This window comes from Aricia agestis, chromosome Z, assembly GCF_905147365.1.
Source record: "Aricia agestis chromosome Z, ilAriAges1.1, whole genome shotgun sequence".
Lineage (NCBI taxonomy): Eukaryota > Metazoa > Arthropoda > Insecta > Lepidoptera > Lycaenidae > Aricia > Aricia agestis.
This window is the reverse complement of record NC_056428.1, coordinates 4,602,859-4,615,351: the sequence shown is the minus strand read 5'-3', so window position 1 is coordinate 4,615,351 and position 12,493 is coordinate 4,602,859.

Here is a 12,493-nt window from a genome sequence, read left to right as displayed (position 1 = left end):
GGAAACAGACATTGTATTTTTGAGTGTTCGCTAGAAAATGTCGTGATTCTAGTGTTTCGCCATAAAGCAGCCTAAATTCCGTTCTTTCCGATGATTTTATGTTTTTACTGTAGAATAAATCTTAGGTATTATTTTCGGGAATTATAAATTAAATAATTAATAAATAATTTTCGAAAATTAATGCCTAGAACAAACAAATATAACAGTACCTGAACTTTGTAGATATTTTACAAAAAATAAATTTCTGAACGCACACATGATGTCTTCAGAAAAAAATAAAGTTGTGGCTTAAAGGTCTCAGTAACCAGGCCATAAGCTCCAAAAAAAAATAGTTGTTACACTATTTGACAGGATTGGACAACAAATGTTTGACATGTAATAAACAAATCAGCATGTATTGAAATGATTAAGTATTCATTACACATATCGAGTTTTCATTATTTTTAAGATGTATTCTGCTATTCGGGACGGAAACAAATCCAACAAATCAAAAACCATGGCAATCGGTCCAGCCGTTCTCGAGTTATAAGTGTTGTAACAAACACGACTTTCTTTTATATATATAGATTAAAGATTAATAATAATTAAAGATATATACTCGTAATAGAGTATTAGACTATAAAAAGTCTCTGGTAGTGTTATTCTAAAGTCGATAGGTACATTTAAAATAGTTCACAAGTTATTGTAGTATAATATCGTTAAAACTGGAAGCTCTACTAAATACTCGTGTGACGTGTCTATAAGACAGTAACCAAATTCAACGATTCAATGCAACATTAAAGCTTCATTCCTTCATTTAATCCGTTTCCTATCAAGTAGCAAAATAGTATTCTCATATACATAAACACGACTGGCTTTCGGAAGATTGACCGATGAAACCGCGTTCATTGATTTAAATCCTAATTCTATTAGTACACCGTACAAATTAACCACATATTATAACTCGTTTATCGCGCGGGAATTGTACATTTTTTCCGAGATAAAGAGTATCCTATTTCCTTTCATGTATCTCCATGCCATATTTCAGCAAAATTAGTTTAGCGGTTTCGGCGTGAAGAGACAGCCACACAAATAGACACATTTTCGCATTTAAAATATTAAGTACCTAAGTATGAAAGTATGAATGATGGGAAGCAATAAAAATAAGTCCTAATCATTAAGTTTTATAATAAACTAAACTCCAGTAAAGAAATAATGGAAAAATATAATATGGTTTATATAATATAAGAGCACTGATCAATTTTACAATCTCTCTATAACAAATCTCTATAACTACGGGTCCATTTAGAATGTATGCTTCTATGAATTTTTTTTAATTATGTCCTGCCATATTCTGAATTCTGATGCATCCCAAGTTTGAAATAAGTAAGTACATAATATTTGTAGTAGCTTCATAGTTGACTTATCTACAATAAAACATCTGCCGTAATAATCACAAAAACATTCTTTCAATAGTGCATTCCTGTTTAGCATTGCAAATTCTGAGGGTTAGTGTAATTTAACATACTTCAATCCCTCTTCCCTCCCCCTAACGCGATCGATATGCGGCGGCCATCTTGAATTTTCCGACCAATGCGCGTAGCCATGGAAAGTGGTCACCATGGCAACGGACGCGCCGCCTGAAGGGGAAAGTGCCACGGGGAAGGCTTTTATTGTCCATGTCTACGGTATATAGGCTTCAGTGCGATACCCTATAAAAAGTGCAGCAAGGGAGGCAATTATTATGTGATAAATATCACATAATAACAGCTAACAAAGTACTTTAACAGCTAACGAATCGTTGAAATTCTAGTCACACTAGTTGAAGTCGAAACTCTGTCTATGTGTTTGTCTATCCTTTGGTCTATCTACAAGAAAGTTAGCTACATCAAAAATATATTATTAAGTATGTGATGTTTTACATATAACATAACGCATCGTATTGGCTGTATCACTGAACATACAGTTTAAAAATAAATGCCAATTATATTATTAAATACGTCTTAAATACCGTATACCGAGTCTCTTCACAACATAATATATTATGATAGTTTAGCGGTAGCTATTGAAAAAATCTTAAGCTTAGAAGAAAGAGCGCTATTATAACATGACCTGGTTTTACAAGAATATTGTTTACAGCGTACAAAATGGTCAAAGTGAAGTCATTGATACGGCAAGAATGTGACAGGCGGACGGACGGACGGACGGTTGGACACGGTCCAATTAGTGACACTCGCGTAATCAATACACGTAACGAAACACCCTGTACGTCTATATCTACCGGACACAACATCTATAGAGAATGCCGTCTACACACAGCAAGACAAATAGAAAACACACGAAGTGTCTATCGAATGAATGTAACAAAATAAGACATTTGTCTGTTTGGGTGGTACAGGACGGACGGATAACGAATAATAATAATATCTATGGACCCTTCGAATATAGCCTATGTAGTGAGAGACTGCACCACTGACTATGTGATTTAGGAGGAAATATAATAATATGTGCATGTACATTTTATAACTTCTTTAGTATATTTTTAAAATTCATTCGTTAGTAGTACAGCTCTTTGCCCGCTTAGTCAAGATGGTATATTTCAAATGAGTGAGGTAGAAAACAAAGATTAGAATTATACAATTGACATAATGTTATGGATACAATTTTGTATTTTGAAATGTATGTTTCGTGTGTTCAGTTCAGCGAAGGCATATTGGAATATATAGGAAGTGGCCAACTGTGGTGAGGTGGTGACCACAGTCCACAGATTTTGCTGACAATCATGATTATTCATGGGTACAACAGTGTACACACGAAACATACAGTAAAGTACAAAAATGTATCCATAATATTATGTCAATTGTATACTTCTAATCTTTGTTTTGCCAATTGCCATGAATCATTGCCTATGGGCAAAATATGAAAAGGGGCCTGGACGTCAGCTGCCCAGTAGAAATAATGTGGTCAATCACAATTATTGTACATCGATATGTATCGGACAACACCATTGATGATATACCTTTTGAACGTCCACATACACAATGTGAGGCAAAAATACAACACCCTGTAGCATCTATTGTACCGCCGATTGTACGGGTTCTCCTAAACGCATTGTTGTTGTTGGTACAACACCGCCGCTATTGTGTGCATGTTACAGATAAAGTGTGACGTTACAACAATTGGTAGAATAACCGGGCCAAAAATATTATGAAACAAGTACTAAAATCATAATAACTAGCTATTCGGTCAAATAGCTAGTTATTATGATTTTAGTACTGCAGTATATTATTATGATTTTAGTACTGCAATAGTTATTATGACTTTAGCAATACTGGGGTAATTGTAATAATTGTAATAAAAAATTTTGATCCTTTTTTAGGGTTCCGTACCCAAAGGGCAAAAACGGGACCCGTCTGTACGTTCGTCTGTCCGTCTGTCTATCTGTCTGTCTCCAGGCTGTAACTCAAGAACGATAATAGCTAGAGAGTTGAAATTTTCACATATTATGTATATCTGTCGCCGCTATAAAAATAAATACTAAAAACCAAATAAAATTAATATTTAAGGGGGCTCCCATACAACAAAAATAATGTTGGCCTAATTTGCTCTATAATGGTACGAAACACTTCGTGCGCGAGTTAGACTCGCACTTGGCCGATAATTTTTTCTTATAGCGGCTGGTTCTGTGTGTGAAACATGCAAATATAAAAATTTATCAAATAATCAAGGATATTTTTTGAAAATCTGCTGCCTAAAATTGCCATCAGATCCTGGTACACCTATACTTACTATAATATGTTTTATTATTATTATGTATTTATTATTAAATAAGTAATTTAGTATATATGTGTAGTGTGTATTGGTTAATGGCAGAATAGTTAGAGGAGAGAGGAAATGTGAACATCCGCTTAGCGTTTCTGAAGATACGAGGTAATAAAGAATATTACAAACATACAAGATACGCGCTTAAAACATAACCCTCGGGCTGTCGGGTAAAAAGTGCTATACTAGTTTTAACTGTTGAATTTGCTTCCAAAATCCTTACTACGAAAACAACAACATTACACGAACATTAGTACAAAAATTATTAATTTCGACCAATTCGAGGTTCAGCTGTGACATAATAAGTCGGCAGCAAATATCTATACACACAGGTATTTCCTTTCAGTAACCGCACAACTCTTTGAGTACTTCTCAATAATTTGAAAGTAAGGACAGACAATTTTCATTATAATATAGTTACACTGCACAAAAAAATCTATTTTTAACGCCATCTAAGTCCATCAACGCATTGGTTTTTCTTCGGCCTTCCAGATTCTAACTGATCACTTATCAGCCGTATGACGTAATTCTGTAACAAACATTATTGTGATACTTACCTGTTAATTTAATCAACTATTTAAGATACGGCTAATACGTCCATCCGTCCGCGCTTATACGATTCATGGGAATATAAACTTTTCGGATAAAAAGTAGTTAAAACCCAACCGACTAATTATACTACAATACCGAAATTCGTAAAAATCCGCTTAGTTATTTTTAGATGAAGAGCCCATATGACCCTAACTTGTCTACATACTTTAACCTAGATCTCAAAATCTGTAAGGTCTGGAAAACTGATTTTTTGACACAAGTAACTTCAGTTCATAAAGATTAAATGCTCAAGACGAAAACACGATTACTCAAAAAAAGCTCGATAGTTTCTTTTTTACAAAAAACCTTGTTTTAGACACATTTTTGCTTGGATCTTCGAAGTTTGCTGTCTTTTCTTTAATATTTTTCAATGTTTAAAAAGGTATTGATAAAACCTAAATTTGCTCAAAACACTTTTTTCATAATCGTTATAGTTCGTCTTTTATTCAAGTAAAACTAACTCGGCGATGATTCCGCGCCGTCCTTTTTCACCTGGCATATGAAAGACGGGCGTGAGTGTGAAGAGAGAAGGACGATGTTTGATTTTTAGAGTCAGGTGAGCTCTGAAGAAGCAACAAACATATAAAACTTTTAATATTAAGTTCGATAACCGACTACACTGCAAGGTCTGCGACCAACAAAATATGTGAGATTTTGTTAGTCGCAGTGTGAGACCTTCAAATCACATCTTATCATTACCAAAAGTAGGGCAGTTCATAAGCGGACACTTTTTACGTCGACATCACTCATCCACATAGTTCTGGCACTTATATTACAGCACTTCAAGCACAAGTAACACAATGCACCTGCGATTTACCTGAACACTTTCTATTAGCTGTTTCCTGTGCTCAACAATTATAGTCAACGCCATTGACAAACATGTACAGTTATTGTGGTAAATGAGATGAGAAGCATTGTTCATTATGATCGAAACACAAAAGTAACGCACAATAATAATTATTGTTGTTAGTGCCTATTTTACCAACCTTAAAAACATAACTAATGTTGCTTTAAATATTATGTTTTACATATAAGTACATTCTGAAAAGATTTGTTCCAAAACTCAACAATAAAACATTTTTATAGTAATTAGTGAAAGGAAAGCACAATAAGCAATGAAGAGGTTAGTGAAAAGGGTCGGTAGTTAATTAATGAGGCAATAGTAAATAACTATTTAAACTTGTCTAATGACTAATATTATAATAATTGCAATACAATACGTTTACAAACTGCAAGCTAAACATTACACGAACATTACAAATATCATTGATCGAGCATTTTATTCAAAGCCGTCGGAGTAATTCTAACAAATTGTGAGTTCAAAGGTCTAGAAACTTAACGTAATGAAGAAAATGTGTGTGTAAAACTAAATGATAGCTATACTATAAGTACTTTGATTTCTAAATAACAAATGAATTCATATATTTTACATTATTAGTACATAAACCTAAAGTAATAAAGAAACGAATCAATAAAATAATTAACAAATTGAATTAAATGTTGATTGCTCATAAAAGTAATTAACAACAGGCAAATTACTATCAATTACAAATATCACAACATTAAAATGTAACATGAAAATTGAATTCGACCGGGCGTCACATGCCGGGGCTGAGAGCAGTGTTGCCAAACTTGGAATAAACAAAAAAGCAGCTCATTATTTTGCAAAACTAAACAAAAATTACCATATATAGAATACTAAAATAACCTTTTATAACACTGTATTGTAGTTTGTAAGTAAGTACTTAATAAAATACACAGTAAGCAAATAATAAAATCAAGACCAAAGCAAAAAAGTTGGTCAATTTCTACGTCAGTAATCTCTGTCTGACTCACTCTCCTACTTGATATAATATTATTACATATAAGTTTTCCGTGCTTAATTCCGACTACAGTTAGTCGGAACTTAATGAAAAAAGGCTAGTATCACATAATATCAAGCTTGCTATCGTGGTATGCTGCAAAGTAAAATAGTTATAAGAAAAAAATCTGTCGTTTTAGAAATAAAACAGAAAACTCGAAGAAAAAAAAACAGAGAAATAGATATTCTGTAAAAACTAAGTTAAAACAGTAGAGTTGGCAACACTGCGTGGCTGTGAGCCCACACAACTCACAAGACAGAGTCAGAGAGCATTGACTCTGCAGGTGTTGCGAGCACTGACGTCACCGAACGTTGCCTTATACGGCGCGGCGCCGGCGCAGCACCGTCCAACAATGCGCATTATGCTTTGATTTACTCGCCCATACCATATACAGTACATTTTATGATCGATACATTATATCTACATATATGTAAAGAATTCCTAGCGTTGATTCTCGGAAGACTTATTTCCATACAATTGGAAGTTTTAAACTATGTATTTTATTGTGTGTACAAGTAATTCTAATTCAAGACAGTCAGTAGAGAAAGCTGCAACTAAAACCATGTTCGGGACATGGTAAGACCATAATTATAGTATGGATGGATGGATCTCGCGACCGAGCAGGACTCACGACTCTTACTTGCACTTTTACAGCACTCATCGCGATGCTCATTAAATATTAATCTGATCGTTCTACAAGATTTATAAGCATCGAAATATATGTAACATGAAGTAAACTACAAAGATAAAATCAAGAGTGTAAAATAAACGATAGATATGTAGACTTAATTATAGATCTTGTTTAATACCTTTAAAGCTTAATTATTGTTATTATCTTTACAACATTTTCGGCGATACACGATGACTTAAAATCCTTTTTTTTTGTGCCTCTACATTTTCATTATTCAAATTCACACTTTAGCTTGTTCAAATGAACGGGTAGTAAAACTTAAGAGGTGCATTAATTCCACAGCATCTCACAAGCCACGTCCTCAATTCAACCTTCCAAGTAAACAGAGGGGAACAGTTTTTATCTAACTTCACAAGGAAAGTCGTCTTGCCTTAAATCTTATGGCGACCGATAAGGAGACTGTCGTAAGAAATCACTGTTCATATTACGAGCCTTATTGGGAGCAAAAATGCCCCAGCCCATTGGTACGGGCCAGCAGGTGGATTTCTTCGGATTTTTTATGACCAACGCCAAATTTCCTAAGCGATGGCATTCGCTCCGCCAATATCGATCACTCCATATTTGTCAGTCGGCAGATACATAAATAATAAGATAAAGTAGAAGGAATAAATGAAAAATGTTAATTTGATGACGATAAATATTTTAAAAGAAAAAATATCTAATATATTGGGTAAAGACTTTAGCGTTTTGAAAGTAAATTTCTGCATTTTTATCATAGACTGCATTCACATTCCTTCACTCAATTATGTCGCAGTCGTTTATTTTGGAGCGATTATAGAGGCCGATATTAAAATTGCTGGCAAATATTAAACATTCTCGGGCGCATGCTCGATGTCATGCCTCAAATTTCCAACATCACGACCTGTCTGGAACTTTTTCATTACAAATTCCCGCTTTTATTAATAGTCTAGGTATAGCTTTATCATGACATCCCAGGCAAGTATCTCACGTATTTGACCACAATTCAGCATTCGGCCTCTTTGGTCCTGGCAATAAAAACTTCCAGGCATTTCCACCCCAAATCCTCATGATTCACCAGTAGTAGTTGCTTATCTTCTTCTTTGTGGTCGTCTCGGGCCCGGGTTATCGGTGGCAACCGGCGACTGGCGACGGCGCTTATCAACCTGCAACCCGCTGTGGTCCCATTTGTCCGCTCACGTCAAATTAATGTTCGCAGATAACGAGACAAAGGACTCTTGACTTGCAACTTATCAGGCTATTATTAACGTTCAAATAGCACGGTCCGAGAGCACTATGTCAACAAATTTCCAATTCTCCAATGATCCAATGCTAGTTAAATAGAAAGGCAGTTAAATTATAGACGCACTGAAGGGTATCGTGGACTAATTGAAACGGTAGATCGGCTGTATTATGGCTAATAAACCATTGAATTAGCAGATTAATTGAATGAATCGCAAATAAACAAGAAAGTTTTTTTTCCGTACGTTACGGTATTAAAATACTTGATTAGATACAAGAATATTTTAGACTTAAGTGGAATAAGCGCTGCTTTAGAATCAGACCGTATCGGGAATAATCAAAAAACGTCGTAAAATAGAAGCTTAAGTTAAATCTTGATATGATCACGATTTGTGTAACAGAAAATATATAAACGGCTTGAGATGTGTTTAATGCGGCCATTTTCTTATGCATATTAAATAGACGATGACAATTTTAGGGCCGGTCGGCCCTTGTATTTTAATCTAATTTACATTCCAAAAATAATGAACTTAGATGACGCATCAAAAGTTGAAGACCCTTGGAAGATATAAGTAGTAGGTTCCGTAGTTTTTACTGTGTCCTAATATTTCTAATACAAATCGTATAATTTCTAAATTACCTACAAAAAAGGAGAAGTTCAAAACGAAGGCTACTGCTAGAAACTAAAAAATGTATAATATGTGTTGTATCCGTAGTTTTTAGACAAGAATAATAATTATAGATAATATAATAAGTATATTGAAAGAAAATTAAATACAACTAACAAGTATTTCTTAACCTTTACTTTTTTTTTCAGTGAACCAAATAAAACAATACAATATACCACTACACTAGGGTAAGTAATAAAATAGACAATAGTTTTTTGCAGCCACTTAGCTCGAATACTTCAAATAAGTACCTATTTACTTAACAATCCTTAATCATAATCAATATCCACTATGTAAATATTAAATACCAATAGCAAAAGCTTTTGACTCAACAAAACTGATAAACAAATCCAAGGGAACCCTAACACCCAATACGAGTTATTAACAAATCCTGGGATATTTCATGACATTGTAAAGGCTTTTAAATATTATAATAAAAAAGCAACACGTTTATTCAATACAAAAATGCACCTGAGAATGAAGGCGGGTCTTTGACTAATATTCCGATTATAATTGGCGGGGGTTTAAAAACCATAACGATATGCGTTATACACTGCGTCCCAACCATGAAGCGTTTAATGATATTGGGGTAGTAACAGGCAATGGAGGTGTATTTGCAGTGAATAGTCGTGATGTAGAGGAAGTTGGAACCCGCAGGTAGTCAATAATTCGTTTAGTGGAGGTTGCGCCTACGCTTTTTTCGGTTCGGGGCCACACAGGTGCGTCCGATACCGTACACAAACCTGGGAAAATCACGTGTATAATGTAGTGATTTGTCAAATCAAAGGCCTTTGTGAAGTCGCTAATAGATATTCTAAGAGGATTTCGTGTATGCGATACGAATAAAATTCCTACACTATTAAGTTGATGCCAAAGTTTTTATTAACGCTTAGATACGACCGCAGTTAAAATGAATGAACTGTTACCTACTTAACTTTAGTTTAATTAAAGATTTTCACAAAAACTCTGTACAGCGGGTAACAAAACTGTGATAATAATTTAGGGTGTGTATGGTAACCCCTACTGCATACCTATGTGTAAAATTAAGTACTTAATCATTGAATGCTTCTGAGTAGTACCGTAAATCGTAAAATCTTTAATCAGTACCCTATTCTGCTGTTTTAATGCATCATTCTCAAACTCTTCGTTTCTTGTTTTATCCGATCCGATCAAATTTTGTACAAAAATAGTATTCTCGTGAGATATTAAACTATCGCTAAACGTTTGATTTTTCATAACTCCAGAAGTTGCTTTATGTTTTTCTTGCTTTACGTTTACTTCACAGAAAATGGATTGGATTGGAATTAAGCTGCATTAATGTTGGATTCAACTAGCAGCACCAGGGCTCTAATTTCATCTCAACTTAGGATCTATGTTCACTAAAATTAATTCTCACAAGCGAGCATCACCTTTGTCGTGTCGGTTAATAGTAGCAATTAGTGAGTGTCCGTCAAGTATCTACTGCAATTTGATACCAGCTGAGGCCAATTAGTCACCTTATCTATCAGGAATTACTGTTAAAAGCTCAACTACTAATGGTGGACACGCGGACAATTTGTAGAGGTGATTACACAGAATATCTTACATTCATCGAATGAAAAATTATTAACCGTGGAAATACAGTGTAGATGTTGAAGTCCACAAGAACCATATAAAATGATGGACAAAAAGTTTTATTATGTAAAATAAAAACTAGAATAGGAATTTTAAAAAAGTATAAAGCTACGAATAATAAAAACTAAGGAAGAGTACCTGTCCACGAGTCTACAAAATGTGACCGAATACATACATCCTTTATTCATTTATTCGGTACACAATTTTATTTTGTGTAAAATATAGAAGTGACAATTAATGTCAACGGCTTTATTTCATAAATTTGAGTGTTAGTGTTTCGTTGCTATTGCCATATTTTAGTGTGCGAAAAGGAACCAAATTCATCGTTATGAATTTGGTTCCTTTTCGCACACATCAACCGTTGTTGATGTATGGGAGTAACGTAACTACGTTTCCTTAGTTTTTATTATTCGTAGGTATAAAGGTAAGTAAATAAATATATTGAAAAAACTCGTCGAAACTCCTTGATCTTGATGGTTGACATAGATATTGAATTAGCTATGACGCCGGTGAAGGTGTGGGTGAAGGTTCATTATACTCAAGAAGCGTTTCAGCAAATTGTACTGTTTCTGTACGACTTGCTTACGTCTATCATATTTCAGGATGTATTTAAGTATTGTATTGAGGATTGCTTTGCCATTTGAATCAATTAATTATAAATTATATGTGGTTTTGTACCTCCATTTCCTCTTCTAATAGCTGTCACCAATTTCTTATCAAATCTCAGCACAATTCATCTAGAAATTTACCTCTATACAGATAAGAGTGACATCGCCTTTTATATACTCGTAATATACAGTATGGCGCCTCGCTGACCTAATTTTTATGCGGCTGTACTTACGCGTTAATCATTGACAATCAGGAGCAACGAGGTCGGTCATGCACCCGTGTGGACCACATACACACATTACACATACATATAGTATACACATTACACATACATACATACACATTACACACATAGCACATTGATCCGCTGAATGTTAACTAATCTGACACACGAAATCCTACGCAGTTGCAAAATAATACTAATGTATTTTTGTTTTCAAATGAATGCTATGCCAACGGACGCTGTCTAGATTTTTAAAACTAAGGAATGCACTGCAGTATTTTATGGCTATAGGATAAGCTTTACCGCTTCTACGACTTAAATTTCAATTAATGTCTTCGAACTTAACTGAATATCAATAACGTAATGCTTATCATGGTAATGTGTCCACGTAGCGAACGGGAAGCAGTTAAAAACAGGAACGGAATTGTCGCAGGCGCCATCTTGGATGTATTGTCTCTGGGAGGTCCGTCGGCGCCGGGCATTTGCATCGGACGCGCGGCGCATCTATTATTGTCTATTCAATTAAACCTCATCGCTGGCGATGGAAATAAATTTATCATCATCATCGTATAATACAAAAGTCTCAGATGATATTTTGTTATAGAATTGAACACTAGGTAACAAGTCGCGCAGTATCAAAGTCGAATCAACTCCCTATCAAGAAGCCCTCGGGCATTTCCACTACTGCAACTGTACGTTAGGGTCAATGGCGGTAACCAAACCAAAGGTTTTTCGCCCTTTATGGTCTAAGGGAGCCCTAGGGACTAGCTGAAACTGTCTTGGGACCCGCAACGAAATTGATAAGAAAGTTTGGGGCTTCAGATTAAACATAAGGGTTGTTACGGTCCACGAGAAAAAGTAAATACAACAAAAAAGGGTGCATGACCACAGTTAATTCCAAATCTACCAAAGAAACGGTTCTTGTCCAGTAACTACTGAATCTACCAAAGAAATCGTTTACGTCCTCTAAATACAAAGTCTACCAAAGAAATAATTCATGTCGAGATAACTGGGAATCTACAAAAGAAATGATTTATGTGACGTGTCCACTAATTACAGAAACTACCAAAAAAGTGGTTTATGTTCAAATGCAATGAATTTACCAAAAAGTATCAAAGCAAAGCTGAATATTTAGCGAACGTTTAGCGATTAGCTTAAAAGTTGGGACATCACCTGAAACATTCAGCCAGACGGAACAAAGAGCTCGTAAGATATTCATCTACCCTCATTAATG